This window comes from Saccopteryx bilineata, chromosome 1 (genome assembly GCF_036850765.1).
Source record: "Saccopteryx bilineata isolate mSacBil1 chromosome 1, mSacBil1_pri_phased_curated, whole genome shotgun sequence".
NCBI classification, from domain to species: Eukaryota; Metazoa; Chordata; class Mammalia; order Chiroptera; family Emballonuridae; genus Saccopteryx; species Saccopteryx bilineata.
The window spans coordinates 337,497,603-337,512,620 of NC_089490.1; the positions used below are offsets into that span (position 1 = coordinate 337,497,603).

Below are 15,018 nucleotides of genomic sequence, written 5' to 3' on the forward strand. Positions count from 1 at the left end.
TATAATAGTTCTCATATATTTTCTCAAGCACTGGCCACTACAATAGAACATGTCTATGAAAATATTAACATAACAAGAGATGTGGGGACCACTGATTTAGAAGATTTGAACTGCATTTATTTAATAATTATAAAGTATCTGTGGTACAGAAGCTCTGTGGTAGCTCTTGTGTTCTTGCCTTTCTAACTATCCATTTGTAAGCATAGGAGCCTGAACTTAGCCAAACTTTTTCCAGGGGAGACTCACCCTTGTTTCTCCTTTTGCTCCTTTTACCTAGATCATTTCATTTTAAATGAGTCTTTTTTTTTCTTTTTTTTAAAATTTATTCATTTTTAGAGAGAGAGAGGAAGAGAAAAAGAGAGCAAAAGAGGGGGGAAGAACAGGAAGCATCAACTCTCATATGTGTCCCAACCAGGCAAACCCAGGGTTTTGAACTGGCAACCTCAGCATTTGAGGTCGAGGCTTTTTATCCATTGCACCACCATAGGCCAGACTAAGTAAGAGTCTTTCTATCTCTCTCTCTCTCATTCTTTTTTAAATTTTTTTGTCTTTTTCAAATTATGAGAGAATATTTGTTACTTTTTTTTACAGAGACAGAGAGAGAGTCAGAGAGAGGGATAGACAGGGACAGACAGACAGGAATGGAGAGAGATGAGAAGCATTGATCATTAATTTTTCATTGTGTGTTGCAACACCTCAGCTGTTCATTGATTGCTCTCTCATATGTGCCTTGACCATGGGCCTTCAGCAGACCGAGTAACCCCTTGCTGGAGCCAGCGACCTTGGGTTCAAGCTGGTGGGCTTTTTGCTCAAACCAGATGAGCCTGTGTTCAAGCTGGCGACCTCGGGGTCTTGAAGCTGGGTCCTCTGCATCCCAGTCCGATGCTCTATCCACTGCGCCACCCGCCTGGTCAGGCTATGGGAGAATATTTATATAGAAAGTTACTGAGGTAGTAGAAAGGCCCTTGAAACTTAGGAGAGAAAGACAGAGGTAACATGCGGGGGTTGGGGGGAGGGAGGGAAAGGTGCTGGCGTGCTCCCCAGAGGGAGGTAGCACCAACAGTCTCATTTTTAAGGCTAGGGTTGGGTTACCAAAGAAGTATAGAAGGAGGGGAGTACCATTGTCTCCTGGTTAATATGGCCAGAAGGTGCATGTGTGAAATGTATGAAGAGCAGTGACTTATTATACAGACGATGGTTTCACTTGAAGGGTATATCTGAGGACGTTCTCACCTTCTTTGATAAAATGGAAACTAGACTTGCTAAGTGGCCATGAAGAGAGTATCCCTATGGGCAGGGAAAGGCAGTTCTGTTTTTTGTACTCACCTTCCTCTTGGAGGAATTTGGATCGTTTCCTTGTCACTGCCACACTATCCTCAAGGAATACTGTTTTGTTTTAATTATTTAATTCCAATGTAGTGGGTAGCTCTTCCTGATATCTTCATAGTAGAGATAAACAAAGGTAGAACGTTTAAGCAGGACTTTTAATGATTCTGACATAATGCGGTGACAATAAATGGGAATCACCCCTGATCTGACTCATAAGATAGGGTTTGTTCTTTTATCTTGTCATAGCTCTGGGGCTACTACTGTGTGAGCAACAACTTAATTTAGTAAGACTATACTTGTACACATGTACCCCTTTGCAACTATAGACTAGTGCTACCTAAACCCCACCTTTCTTCCAGGTATTGGTTCTGTCTTTAAGAACTTCTGCCTTCCAACATGAAGGTGTTCACCCTTTCAGGGGAGATCAAGCTTACCCAGAAACAGTAGCAGTTCTGTTTAGGAACTCTTAGCAATGTAATGCCAAATTCCAGATTAAATATAGGACACACATCAAATGGACAAAGAGGAGACTTATTTCAGGTTAGTTAGCATTTTTTTTTATTAGAATTGGAAACCATAACATCATCCTTCAAGGATCCTTGATTTATTGGATGTGTGTATCCATTTTTTTGTCCTGTGTTCTTTTCCTATTTTTAGTAAAATTTCAGTTAGCTATCATTATACATCTGGGTGCATAAATAAAACCAACTGTATACTGAGGTGTTTCTTTTTTAAACCAAAGGTTACTGAGTAAAAATCAGTGTGATTTTGTTTTTTTTTATCAGTGGCATAATTACATGAGCTACAAAGAGTAGTATAGTAAGGATTATTGAATCAAGTCAGTGAAAACACCAATATTTCATATATTCTTCAGTGTAACTGTTAGTAGCTGTAGGATAATCTTCATTTTGCAGGTTTAGGAGAAAGATATCGCAGTGTCTCCTGACAAAATTTGAAGTTTGTAGTCAGCCCCTATCCACAATAGTGTGTTAAACTAACAAAAGCAGCCCAGGTTTTGTTGGAGGTAGGTTTGGGTAGGAAATAAAATGCTTGAAAAAGAATTATATCTGACTTTGATTTATTAGTTATGTACCTCGGGCATGTTATCTGACCTCTTTGAGCTTCTACATCCTTACTGTAATACTGGTGTAAGGAAAGCATCCCAGAGGGTGATCCTGAGGATGATGAGGTGATCTGTAGAAAGCACCAGCATGGTGTCAGGCACATAGTAGGTACTCTGTCCTTTCCTGCTCCCCACTGCTCCCATATTGCCACCCAAACTGTCAGATGGAATATTCTGACAGGCTTTTCTGAATGTAATTTAATTTTCAAGTTTTAAAGTTCAAATATTGTAGTTATTTTCATACCAATGAACTTAATTTAGAGAATGTTCTGTTTGTACTTTGCTTACGGATTTCACGGATCTCTTTCTGCCCTTCAAGGTAGAGATTTTTGGACCACATTGTAGAAAGGACTAGTGTGTGTGACTAATGGTGTTTCCTTTTTGGGGTCTGTAATGCTGGTGGCCAAGGCCAGGCAGGTCCACACTGGATTCGGCAGACGGTAGAAAAATCTCTGGAGCCAGAAAGCGTTAGGGCCATTCCACTTAATAAACTCTCACAAAGGCGGACAGGCACATGGACAGGGGAAACCTCTTCTCCGGCACACAAACAGCAAGAATGGCCACTCACAGCAGCGGGCAGGCACTCGCGATCAGCAATCTCCCATCTCTCGAGCTCAAGCGCCCATAGACTTGTATAGGCCATACATACATGGCGCTGCTATGCACCCATGCACAATCAAAGTGCTTACAGCCGGAAACCCCACGAGGAAGCCTAACACAGCTGCCCCACAGGGTCATTCCTATGTTGCTTTTACAGCAGTACTATTTATTTTAGTTATGTCCATAAACCAAGTTTCAAAAATAATTAAAAGTTCCAGCTCTGCTTCTGACTTGTAGCCAAGTCACTTGACATTTGAGCTCAGTTTCTTCTGCTGAACAACAGATCAGATAGTTTCTAAGGCCCTTCCTTGTCCCCTTTCATGTTGTGATTTATAAAACTCTCTTCAGGAGCATAGAGCTGAAAGTGGCATGTAGGTCCTAGTTCTCTACAGCAGAGGGCACATGCCCCTAGTGTGCTAAGCCACTACTGGAAACTACAATACATTTATGTAGCTGGAAATTTATATCCATGGTGATAGGAAGGAGCCAAGAAAATTCTGTAAATTAATGTTTTTCAAAGGAGATTACACTGCCTTTTTCTAACAGTTTAATATTTAGGGGAAGCGCTCAGAAAATATGGGAGATCTTGACATTCTAAAGGTATTTCCTGTTAATTTTGTGAAAAGTTTCATCATCTCTCACCTTATAACCCATCCAAGTACGCCATGCTTAGGATTGGTGTGCAAATTCAATGGAGAGAACTAACATTTACTAGGCAGTAATTATTTAACCTGAACTCTACCTGGGATTTAAGTACTTTTCTCTAATCCTATGAATTGTGTGTTATTATCCTAATTTTATATAGAAAGACCCCAGGCTCAGAGGTTAAGTGACTTACCTGAGGCATCATAGTAGAGATTGAAGTTCAGGTCTGTTAACTCTCAAACCTGCTTTCTTTCTGCCATACCAGGGTTCCTACCCTTTCTACCAGTGTTAACAATTAGGAATGACTGCTGGGAACAGGAGTGCCCTGAGAGTGGCCACAGAAGGAAGTGTAACTTTCTTTGGTTCTGGAGGTCTTGTGGCTCTTCTTTTTCTGGATGAAAGCTTTTCCACGTGTAAGAAATTTGCTATTTACATTTACCGTGATAGATACAACACAAAACCATGTTTTTCAATTTGAAACCTGGAGTATTGAATTGTGTGGGTTTTTAAGGATACAGTCATATTTTGTTTTATAGGAAGGCTAGGTTCTAAAGTGAGTGGGTAAGATGAAAATCACTATGGCAACATGATCTTTGAAAATCCCACAGGAAAAAATAAATTAAAAAAAAAAGAAAAGAAAATCCCACAGGAAGGCATCTTGTTAAAGAGCCATGTACTTCCTTTCTTTAAATTGAGCACAGCCAATCTTTCTTGTCTTGTTGAAAATATGTTTCTTTTTTCTTGTTAACTGGTAAGTCTTTAAACACCAGAGTCTCATTCAGCATGGTTAGGTGCTTGTAGTATGAGAAGTATTCTGAATTGATTGAGACAAGGAATAGTGGACTTGTATCTTATTTTGGGGCACATGCTAACTCAGTGGTTCCCAGAACTTTACTGTACATCAGAATCACCTGGAGAGCTTGTTAAAATACAGGTTCCAGGGTTCTGCTCCCGCAGTTTCTGATTCAGTGGGTCTGGGATTCAGCCAGAGAACTTGAATTTCTGCTGGCTGTTCCAGGTGATGCTGTTCCTTTAGGGACCTCATGCGAAGAAGCACTACTCATTGCATGGAAGCAGGTGGAAGAACTGTCTGTCTTCTCTCTTTTTTAGGCGGAGTGGGTGCAGTTGGATTAGTTTGTGTTAAATGCAGGGGTTGTGGCTCAGCCACCTCTATCCTGTTGCTTAGCTTACTACTTGGCCTAGAACAAGTACTTGGTGCATTCAATAGATGCTTGTTTGTGGGGGTGAGGAGAGTGAACACACAATACATTGTCCAGAGATGTGTTGTAGAACTGGGCACCTGAAACCTGTATAATTTTTTAACCAGTGTCACCACAATAAATTACTTTAAAAAAAAAAATATATATATATATATATATTTTTTGCATTTTTTCTGAAGCTGTAAACAGGGAGAAACAGTCAGACAGACTCCCGCATGCGCCCAACCGGGATCCACCCGGCACGCCCACCATGGGGTGACGCTCTGCCCACCAGGGGGCGATGCTCTGCCCATCCTGGGCGTTGCCATGTTGCGACCAGAGCCACTCTAGCACCTGAGGCAGAGGCCAAGGAGCCATCCCCAGCGCCCGGGCCATCTTTGCTCCAATGGAGCCTTGGCTGCGGGAGGGGAAGAGAGAGACAGAGAGGAAGGCGCCGCGGAGGGGTGGAGAAGCAAATGGGCGCTTCTCCTGTGTGCCCTGACCGGGAATCGAACCCGGGTCCTCCACACGCTAGGCCAACGCTCTACCGCTGAGCCAACCGGCCAGGGCAGCAAAAAATAGATTTTTATTGAATAATGATTGAGTGAATTAGCATATTATGAGAGGGATTTTCAGCACATGGACATTATTATCGTATACCTGCTCTATGTGTACTGCGTATTTCCTGAAGGTAGGCAGCCTTTACATTTGATTAGCTTGTATGTTAGGACCATATATGGCAATGATCATGGACATCAAGGAGTGTGTAGTTAGGTTCAGTTTTGAGAGGCTTGCATTCCGGGACCCATGATAGGAATGTGAAGTGTGTGTGTGTATAGCTGGGTAGGGGAGTCCCATCTGTTTAGATTGTCCTAGGAAGACTTGCAGGGTCTGGGTGAGGTCAGAACCAACTCCTGCCCCAGGGAAGCCTGAGCAGCAATTGGATCAGCTTATGTCTGCCCTTGACCAGACTCTGCGTTCTCACTGCTGTTCCCCAGAGCACTGGGGGACTCAGCCCGCATGATCCTAGAGGCTCTGTAGAGCTCTGGTACTATGAGATAACTGCAAATTTAAGTACTGTACCTGAATCTTACTGTGCTATAGGATTTGATGATTATATTTTAAATGGTGGTCTATTTAACAAAGGGGAAAAATTACCTCAAGAAATTATTTTAAAGTTCAATTTAGGCTTAACATTGTTGTCATTTTTATCATTTTTAAAAATATTTTATATGATCTGACTTGCGAAGTCTCAGTATCCAGTGTTTTCTCTCTTTCAGGTATAAATTTTCTTCCTTTAAATTTGTTTTACTTCTTTATTCTGAAGTATTTTTAAGTGATAGAAAGATGATATTTTAGCTCTAAATATTTTTAAGTACAGCTGTAAAAATAAAATTTTCTTATGTACCCAAAAATATGATCACTTCTAACAAAATTAACAAGTCCTTTCTATCATCTAATATCCAGTTTATATTAAAATTAACCTAATTGTCCCCAAATTGTCATTTATGTTTTCCTTGTTTAAAGCAGAATAAAACCTAGAATCATGCTTTGCATCTGGTTATGTTGCTTAAAATTTATTTAATCTAAACAGTCTTCTTTTTTAGACTACTACAAACAATAAGCCAATACAGTAAGGTCGCAGGATACAAAATTAACATACAGAAGTCAATAGCCTCTCTATATGCCAACAATGAAACATTTGAGAACGAACTCAAAAGAATAATCCCCTTCACGATTGCAACAACAAAAAAAATAAAATAAAATACCTAGGAATAAACATAAAAAGAATGTAAAGGACTTATATAATGAAAACTATAAACCATTGTTAAGGGAAATCAAAAAAGATATAATGAGATGGAAGAATATTCCTTGTTCTTGGTTAGGAAGAATAAATATAATCAAGATGGCCATATTACCCAAAGCAATATACAAATTTAATGCAATTCTCATCAAAATTCCAATGACATTTTTTAAAGAAATGGAGCAAAAAATCATCAGATTTATATGGAACTATAAAAAACCCCAAATAGCCAAAGCAATCCTAAAGAAAAAGAATGAAGCTGGGGGCATTACAATACCTGACTTCAAACTATATTATAGGGCCACGACAATCAAAACAGCATGGTATTGACAGAAAAATAGACACTCAGACCAATGGAACAGAATAGAAAACCCAGAAATAAAACCACATATATATAGTCAAATAATTTTTGATAAAGGGGCCAACAACACACAATGGAGAAAAGAAAGCCTCTTCAATAAATGGTGCTGGGAAAACTGGAAAGCCACATGCAAAAGAATGAAACTGGACTACAGTTTGCCCCCTGTACTAAAGTTAACTCAAAATGGATCAAAGATCTAAACGTAAGACCTGAAACAATTAAGTACATAGAAGAAGACATAGGTACTCAACTCATGGACCTGGATTTTAAAGAGCATTTTATGAATTTGACTCCACAGGCAAGAGAAGTGAAGGCAAAAATTAATGAATGGGACTACATCAGACTAAGAAGTTTTTGCTCAGCAAGAGAAACTGAGAACAAAATAAACAGACAGCCAACTAAATGAGAAATTATATTTTCAAACAACAGCTCAGATAAGGGCCTAATATCCAAAATATACAAAGAACTCATAAAACTCAACAACAAACAAACAATCAATCCAATAAAAAAATGGGAAGAGGACATGAACAGACACTTCTCCCAAGAAGAAATACAAATGGCCAACAGATATATGAAAAGATGCTCATCTTCTTTAGTTATTAGAGAAACGCAAATCAAAACTGCAATGAGGTACCACCTCACACCTGTTAGATTAGTTATTATTAGCAAGACAGGTAATAGCAAATGTTGGAGAGACTGTGGAGAAAAAGGAACCCTCATCCACTGTTGGTGGGAATGTAAAGTAGTATAACCATTATGGAAGAAAGTATGGTGGTTCCTCAAAAAACTGAAAATAGAACTACCTTATGACCCAGCAATCCCTCTACTGGGTATATACCCCCCAAACTCAGAAACATTAATATGTAAAGACACATGCAGCCCCATGTTCATTGCAGCATTGTTCACAGTGGCCAGGACATGGAAAAAGCCCTTCAATAGATGACTGGATAAAGAAGATGTGGCACATATACACTATGGAATACTACTCAGCCATAAGAAATGATGACATCAGATCATTTACAGCAAAATGGTGGGATCTTGATAACATTATACTAAGTGAAATATGTAAATCAGAAAAAACCAGGAACTGCATTATTCCATACGTAGGTGGGACATAAAAGTGAGACTAAGAGATATTGATAAGAGTGTGGTGGTTGGGGGTGGGGAGGGAGAGGGAAAGGGGGAGGGGGAGGGGGAGGGGCACAAAGAAAACTAGATAGAAGGTGACAGAGGACAATCTGACTTTGGGTGATGGGTATGCAACATAAGTGAACGACAAGATAACCTGGACATGTTATCTTTGAATATATGTATCCTGATTTATTGATGTTGCCCCATTAAAGAAATAAAATTATTTTAAAAATAAATAAATAAATAAACTGTAACTAATAAACAGTCTTCTTTTTTATAAAGTTCTCAAAAGCAATTTATTCTCTTAAGCAGTTTAAACACTTCCCTTTTCATCTTGTTTACACCACAATTTGCCCAGAAAACCTTCTAAAAAAATAGATAGAGCAGTCTAGCTCTACCTAGATGATCATCAAATATGAATTAGCCATGTCTGAACTACAAAGGTATGACTCCAGGACGTTGCAGCTAGCATGCCTGAGAATCATGCACTGAAGAAGTGGGCAGAGCAGATTCTTCTTTTCCTATTTAGTTCTCAGTCAGAAGCAGGGGCTTAGAATTAGTTGCTCAGTCCTACTGAGAGGAGAGAAAGCACCCTGACCAGGAAATAATGCTGGCCATTATGCTAGTCCGCCTCAGAGGTCTAATGATAGCTTCCACTGAGGCAGTAAAAATGAGCAAATTTACTGTGGGCAGAACTAATAGAAGATAATTTGATTGCGGTTCATTTTCAGCAATTATAGATGAGCAATTTAAGTGTCAACAAAGAGAGTCAATTGCTAGAATGACACTGTATTTCACAGTTTTATCTTTTAACTTTCTCTGGTTCATTCAGCTAAAATTCTATTTCTTTGGGTGGATCAAAAATTCTCTTTCTTTTTTTTAAATTTAATTTTTATTTAAAAAAATTTTTAAATTTGTTCTAGCTGGTTGGTTCAATGAATAGAGCGTTGGCCCAGCATAAGGACATCCCAGGTTTGATCTCCAGTCACACAAGAGAAGCAACCATCTGCTTCTCTCCCTCTCCCTTTCCTTCTTCTCTCCTTCTTCCCCTCCTGCAGCCAGTGTTGGGAGTGGTCCAAGGAAGGCCCTGGCCCCTGCCCCCCAGGGCTGAGTATAGCTCAGTTGATCCTGGTTGGGACGTATGTGGGAGTCTGTCTCACTTTCTCTCCCCACTCTCACTTAAAATAATTTTATTTTATTTTTTCGGTTGCATTTACATTTAATATTATTTTGTATTAGTTTCAGATGTATAGTATAGTGGCCAATCATATACAGTGATCCCCCTGATATTTCAAGTACCCACCTGGCACCATACAGAGTTATTACAATATTATTGACCATACTCCTCATGCTGAACTCTATATCCCCATGACTGTTATTAGCTACTAATTAGTACTTTTTAATCCCTTCACTTTTTTACCTGGCATTTCAACCCCCCGCCCTCTGGCATCTATCAGTCTGTTCTCTGTAGCTATGAGTCTATTTTGTTTATTTGTTTGCTTTGTTCTTTAGATCCATATATAAGTGAAATCATATAGTATTTGTTTTTCTCTCTGACTTATTTGACTTAGCATAATACCCTCCACATCCATCCTTGCTATCACAAATGGTAAAATTTTATTATGGCTGAATAATATTTCATTATATATATATATGTACCACAATACTTTCAACACTTTTTTTTAAGGATTTTATTGATTTATTTTATAGAAAGGAGAGAGAGAGGGTGGGGTAATTAGAAATATCAACTCATGGTTATTTCACTTGAATTGTTCATCTTTTGATTGTTACATGTGCCTTGACCAAGCAAGCCCAGGGTTTCAAACTGGCGACCTCAGCGTTCCAGGTCAATGCTTTTACTACACCATCACAGGGGAGGCGGTAACACAACTTTTTTAGCACTCATCTATTGATGGCACTTGGGTTTCTTCCATATTTTGGCTATTGTCAGTAATCCTGCAGTGAATATAAGGGTGCATATATTTTTATTATATAGTCTCTCTTAATGATATTTTCTTGCCATTATCTTGTGTAATGTCCCATCTTTAGATTTGTCTGATTGTCTCTGCAGAATATCTTCAGCTTATTCTTCTATCCTGTATATTTCTTGGAAACTAGAAAATAGATCTAGAGGCTGGACTAAGATACAGTTGAACATTTTGTCAAGAATTCATCATGGGTGATTTGTGTTTCATGTATCATGTGAAGAGATACACAATCCCTGCCTACTTCACTGTTAGTGATGCTAACTAACATCGATCACTAGATTAAAGTGATGGCAGCCTGATCCTTCCATTGCAAAGTAACATTTCTTTGTGAAAAGAGAGTATTCTCTATGATAAAACCAGCCACTAATGTGAATGTTCATTTCCCTATCATCCATTCTCCTAATGCTTTTAACATCATTTGATAATTTTGCCTCAATCAGTGACTTCATTACAGTTTACCAAACTATCACTTTTCTAATCCTGGTATTTCTTGTGCAATAGCTGACATTTGATTAAACAGAGCTCTATTTCATCAACTGGGACAATTTGGTACCCTGAAATTAAATTCTGTTGAAAAGGCAGGTTAAAGACTGAGTTCATGACTCTTTTTATTCTCAATTTCAAAGAAGTTGATTTAACAGACACCTTAAATAGTGGCAAATGAAAAATTTTCTTGCTTCTTTTTGATATTCTTATGGACTAATGTATTTTCATGAATTGAATAATTTAATCAACTATAATTATTCTTTTTTCATTCAATTTAAATCTCTTGTAGTCAGTGATAATCTCTTGTAGTCAGCGCCCATGTCTGTTAGACATAACTCCATTAAGTTTTTAGCACTTCTTGCTTTTGAACAGCAAGATGCCTTGTCCTAGTGTCAGTCAGACTTGTCACTAACAAGCCTCGTTCCTTTTAGTGGAGAATGGCATTAGATACCAGAATTCTGGCCCTTGAAATGTCAAATGTTTCTGGGGTGTCAGTGTTTATAGACATTTTCAGCAGTCTGTTTAGTTTTTGAATTTTGATATTGAAAGTTTGGATAATGAAAATCCAGATGGTAGAAATATCTGTATTTTAATAATTAATGGGTTTACAAAATAGAAACAGATCCATAGGTACAGAAAACTGACAGCTGTCAGAGAGAAGGGGGTTGGAGGGCTGGGTAAAAAATGGGAAGGGATTAAGGGGGTATGGGAGGAATCCCATAGACGCAGACAGCAGTATGGTGATTACCAGAGGGAAATGTGAGAGGGAGGTAGAAGAGGGAAAAGGAGGGATAAATGGACAATGAAGAAGACTTGACTTTGGATGGTTTAATGTAATATAATATACAAATAATGTATTTTAGAACTATACACTTCAAACCTATATACTTTTACTAACCAATGCCACCCCAATAAATTCAATATTTCTTTTTTAATTAATGGATTCACATGGCCCTGGTCAGTTAGCTCAGGGGTAGAGGGTCAGCCTGACATGTGAATATCCCGGGTTTGATTTCCAGTCAGAGCACACAGGAGAAACAACCATCTGCTTCTCCACCCTTCCCTTTCCCCCTTCTCTCTTTCTCCCTCTCTCTCCCAGAGCCATGGTTTGATTGGCTTGAGCTCATCGCCCCAGGTGCTGAGGATGGTTCCATGGAGCCTCTGCTTCAGGTTCTAAAAGTAGCTTGCTTGTGAGCATAGCCCCAGATGAGCAGAGCATTGGCTCCAGGTGGGTTGCTGGGTGGATCCCTGTCAGGGTGCATGCAGGAGTCTGTCTCTCTATCTTCCCTTCTCTCACTTGAAAAAGAAGAAAAAAAAATTATAATGGGTTCACATGAGTATTTCCAATTCAATTTTAATGTATTTAAAAGTAGCTACTTGATTTTATAATTGCTTCTTTTCTTGTATACTGAGAATCTTTTTTAAAAATTTTTATTTAGAAAATTAACTTTAACAGCGTGATATTGATCAATAAGAGTACATAGGTTTCAGGTAAACATTTCTATAGCATTTGAACTGTTGATTATGTAGTATACCTATCATCCAAAGTCAAATCATTTTCCTCACCTTATATTTGTCCCTCTTTCCACCCTTCCCCCCACCCTCTCCTTTGTGCCCCTCGCTCATGTTCCCTTCCCCTGGTAACCACTTCACTTTATCTAGATCCATGAGGTTCAACTTTATATCCCACCTATGTGTGACATCATACAGTTTTTAGATTTTTCTGATAAACTTGTTTTACTCCGTAGAATGTTCTCAAGGTCCATCCATGTTGTTGTAAATGTCACTATGTCATTATCTCTTATGGCTGAGTAGTATTTCATTGTATGTATGTACCACATCTTTTTTATCCAATTGTCTATCGAGGCACACTTTGGTTGTTTCCCTGTTGTGGCCCCTATGAACAATGCTGCAATGACCATGGAGGTGCATGTGTGTTTATGTACCAATGTTTTTGTGTTTTGGGGGTAGACACCCAGTAGAGGGATTGCTGGGTCAAATGGTAATTTTATTCTTAACTTTTTGAGGATCCAGGGTACTTTCTTCCATAATCATTGTACTAATTTGCAGTCCCACCAGCAGTGCACGAGGGTTCCCTTTCCTCCACAGCCTCTATAACACTTGCTATTACATGTCTTGTGGAGATAAATAGCCTATCTAAGAGGTGTGAGGTGGTATCTCATTGTAGTTTTGATTTGCATTTCTCAAATAGCTGGTGAAGATGAGCATCTTTTCATATATCTATTGGCCATTTCTATATCCTCTTGGGAAAACTGTCTGTTCAGGTCCTCTCCCCATTTTTTAATTGCACTGTTTGCTTGTTTGTTGCTGAGTTTGGTGAGTTCTTTATATATTTTGGATATTAACCCCTTATTGGAGCTGTTGTTTGTAAATATCATCTCCCATTTAGTTGGCTGCCTATTTGTCAGTTTCTTTTGCTGTGCAGAAGCTTTTTAATTTGATGTAATCCCATTCATTTATTTTTGCCTTTACTTTTTTTGCCTTTGGGGTCAAATTCATAAATTGTTCTCTCTGGCCAAGGTCCATTAGTTTAGTACCTTTGTTTTCTTCTATGTAATTTATTGTTTCAGATCTTATGTTTTAGGTCTTTGAACCATTTTGAATTAATTTTTGTGTGTGGGGACAAACTATAGCCAAGTTTCATTCTTTTGCATGTGGCTTTCCATTTTTGCCAGCACCATTTATTGAAGAGAGTTTCTTTTCTCCATTGTGTGTTTTTGGTTCCTTTGTCAAAGGTGATTTCTCCATATATATGTGGTTTTATTTCTGGGCTCTCGATTTTGTTTCATTGGTCTGTGTGTCTATTTTTCTGCCAACACCATGCTGTTTTGATTATTGTGGCTCTATAGTATAATTTGAAGCCAGGTAGTGCAATACCTCCAGCTTCATTCTTTTTCCTCAGGATTGCTTTGGCTATATGGAGAATTTTTTATGGTTCCATATAAACCTGGTAATTTTTTGTTCTAGTTCTTAAAAAAATGACACTGGGATTTTGATAAGAATTGCATTAAGTTGTGTATTGCTTTGGGTAATATAGCCATTTTAACTATGTTGATTTTTCCAATCCACAAACATGGAATATTTTTATTTCATTATGTCTTTTTAAATTTCTTTTAATAATGTTTGTAGTTTTTAGTATATAGGTCCTTAACATCCTTTGTTTAGTTTATTCCTAGGTGTTTTATTTATATTTTTGTTGCAATTGTAAAAGGAATTGTTTCTTTGAGTTCATTTTCCAAAGTTTCATCATTGGTGTATAGAAAAACAATAGAATTTTGTGTATTGATTTTGTATCCTTTTACTTTACTGTATTGGTTTATTGTTATTAACACCTTTGGTGGTCTCTGGGGTTTTCCATATACAGGATCATGTCATCTGCAAATAGTTATATCATTATTTCTTCTTTCCCGAAATGGATGCCTTTTACATCTTTCTCTTGCCTTATCGTTCTGGCTAAAACTTCCAGAACTATGTTTATGTTGAATAAGAGTGGAGAGAGTGGGTAACCTTGTCTTGTTCCTGATTTTAGAGGAAAAGCCTTCATTTTTTCACTATTTAGTATGATATTTAGCTGATAGTTTGTCATGTTGAGGTACTTTCTTTTTGTTCCTATTTTATTGAGTGTTTTAAATATAAAGAGATGGAGTATTTTATCGAATGCCTTTTTTTAATCTATTGATAGGATCATATTATTATTGTTCTTTGTTTTGTTGATGTGTATTATGTTGATCAATTTACATCTTGAACCATCCTTGTGCTTCTAGAATGAATCTCACTTGATTTTGATATATTATTTTTTTAATGTGTTGTTGTATTTTATTTGCTAGTACAGTGGTACCTTGAGATACAAACTATAGAAATGATCCCTGAAAGTATAGTCTTGGTACCTTGAGATACAAACAGACCAACATACGAATTTTTAAGATACAAGCTGCGACTTGCTTCATATTTTTGTTTGAGATCAAGTGAAATTCCAAGATACAAGTCGTGATTCGGGAAGCTGCTGCTAGTTGGTGCGTTGGCATATGGATCCAGTATCGGCAGTTTGATATATGAGTTGACTGACTTAAGAGATCGGTTACAGAATGAATTAAATTCGTATCTAGGTTGTGGAATTTGGTGGCATATAATCTTTCATAATATTATACTTTTATCCTTTGTATAACTATGATGTCTGTGGCAATTTCTCCTCTTTCATTTTGAATTTTGTTTATATGAGCCTTTCTTCTTTTTTCCTTGGTGAGTCTAGCCAGTGGTTTGTTGACTTTATTGATCTTTTCAAAGAACCAACTTTTTGTTGTATTAATTTTTTTGTAGTTTTTTCTTTATTT

At 37.9% G+C, this 15,018-nt stretch overlaps 1 protein-coding gene and 1 pseudogene across 1 annotated transcript in view; one reads left to right on the forward strand and one right to left on the reverse strand.

Annotated features, from left to right (window-relative positions):
- Nucleotides 1–15,018, forward strand: part of PRCP (prolylcarboxypeptidase) — an 81,121-nt gene that overhangs the window by 39,385 nt on the left and 26,718 nt on the right. The window lies entirely within an intron of this gene.
- LOC136321518 (small nucleolar RNA U3) lies at nt 14,489–14,569 on the reverse strand (annotated as a pseudogene).